The 2262-nt window shown below is 43.4% G+C and overlaps 1 pseudogene; it reads right to left on the reverse strand.

The window, feature by feature from the left end:
• Nucleotides 1–1021: 1021 nt before the first annotated feature.
• On the reverse strand, nucleotides 1022–2262 carry LOC106578761 (microfibril-associated glycoprotein 4-like; annotated as a pseudogene).

The raw sequence follows: 2262 nt of genomic DNA on the forward strand, positions 1-2262 counted from the left end.
TTAGGGTAGGAAACAGAGAGACAGTGAGTTACGGTGTGATACAGACAGACAGTGTGTTAGGGTAGGAAACAGACAGTGGGTTAGGGTAGGAAACAGAGAGACAGTGGGTTAGGGTAGGAAACAGACAGACAGTGGTTTAGGGTAGGAAACAGACAGACAGTGGGTTAGGGTAGGAAACAGACAGACAGTGGGTTAGGGTAGTAAACAGACAGACAGTGGGTTAGGGTAGGAAACAGACAGACAGTGGGTTAGGGTAGGAAACAGACAGACAGTGGGTTAGGGTAGGAAACAGACAGTGGTTTAGGGTATGAAACAGACAGTGGGTTAGGGTAGGAAACAGACAGACAGTGGGTTAGGGTAGGAAACAGACAGTGGTTTAGGGTAGGAAACAGACAGTGGGTTAGGGTAGGAAACAGACAGTGGGTTAGGGTAGGAAACAGACAGTGGGTTAGGGTAGGAAACAGACAGACAGTGGGTTAGGGTATGAAACAGACAGACTGTGGGTTAGGGTATGAAACAGACAGACAGTGGGTTAGGGTATGAAACAGACAGACAGTGGGTTAGGGTAGGAAACAGACAGTGGGTTAGGGTAATAAACAGACAGTGGGTTAGGGTAGGAAACAGACAGACAGTGGGTTAGGGTAGGAAACAGACAGACAGTGTGTTAGGGTAGGAAAAAGACAGTGGGTTAGGGTAGTAAAACAGACAGACAGTGGGTTAGGGTATGAAACAGAAAAACTTGTTAGGGTAGGACACAGAGAGAATTAGAGGATGGGTAGGAGTCACATCATCCCTTCTGCGGTCAGGTTTCTGTTACTATGGCAAAGGTGCACTTTTTTGTAGATCAGATGACGTTCTGGGTCCTGCAGCACCCACTAATACTCTCTGAAGACACAAACACAAACCTTACCTAGAAATAAAGACCCCCTCCCAGGTAAACGTAATGTGTGCAAGTGGTGGAAATATGTTTGTATGGCAATCATTGTTATTAAAAATTTTGATTTCAAAGTGCTGTTAGAAAATAGAGATGGTTATCAGTTAAGGTGTTTCCCTTCTATCCAGTGGCTGGTCTGATCTTCATGGTAATTGTTTTCAGGGAGTATGTGAAGTCTTTCCATGTTTTCCAGTTGATACCAACACCATAGGCAGACTCCCCCCACGCGTATATCCCACTGGGATTAGTCCAATGGCAGTTGTTGTACCAAAATTCCCCGTAGTACAACTGGCCACAACTGGTCTTTATCTAACGTTGTACATTTCTGACCACTGTGATGAGTCATGGAATCTCTTGAGGATAAGAACAGAGATGTCTGATCACTGTGATGTCATAGAATCTCCTGAGGATAAGAACAGAGATTTCTGACTATTGTGATGTCATAGAATCTCCTGAGGATAAGAACAGAGATTTCTGACCACTGTGATGTCATAGAATCTCCTGAGGATAAGAACAGAGATTTCTGACCACTGTGATGTCATAGAATCTCCTGAGGATAATAACAGAGATGTCTGATCACTGTGATGTCATAGAATCTCCTGAGGATAAGAACAGAGATTTCTGGCCACTGTGATGTCATATAATCTCCTGATGATAAGAACAAAGAACACAGCCCAGCAACACAAGGAATGTGATACTATGATTATTATTATTTGACAATGCTGGTCATTTATGAACATTTGAACATCTAGGCCATGTGCTGTTATAATCTCCACCCAGCACAGCCAGAAGAGGACTGGCCACCCCTCATAGCCTGGTTCCTCTCTAGGTTTCTTCCTAGGTTTTGGCCTTTCTAGGGAGTTTTTCCTAGCCACCGTGCTTCTACACCTGCATTGCTTGCTGTTTGGGGTTTTAGGCTGGGTTTCTGTACAGCACTTTGTGATATCAGCTGATGTAAGAAGGGCTATATAAATACATTTGATTTGATTTGATGTGCTCTAGATAACCTAATGATAAAACATCCACTGGCAAATCTTCAGTTATGAACCCTTAATGACAGATTTTCTTGGACTGTTTTTCTTCAGAATTTTTTTCTGGTACTATTTTCTGGTGCTATATTCTTGGAACTTCTCTTTGAATTTTTTTCTTGGACAATATAAGTTGTCACCCACCTGCTCCTCCATCTTTGAATGAACCCAGCTTTAGCAGGTATCCTTCAGCCTCTGGTCCAACAGAGAAGGAGGAGTACTGAGCATAGACCTTCTTCCCCTCAAATCCTCCATGTCCACCCTCAGCTCATAGGTCTTTTTCATAGTCAGGAGATGCAT

Source organism: Salmo salar, chromosome ssa19 (genome assembly GCF_905237065.1).
Source record: "Salmo salar chromosome ssa19, Ssal_v3.1, whole genome shotgun sequence".
NCBI classification, from domain to species: Eukaryota; Metazoa; Chordata; class Actinopteri; order Salmoniformes; family Salmonidae; genus Salmo; species Salmo salar.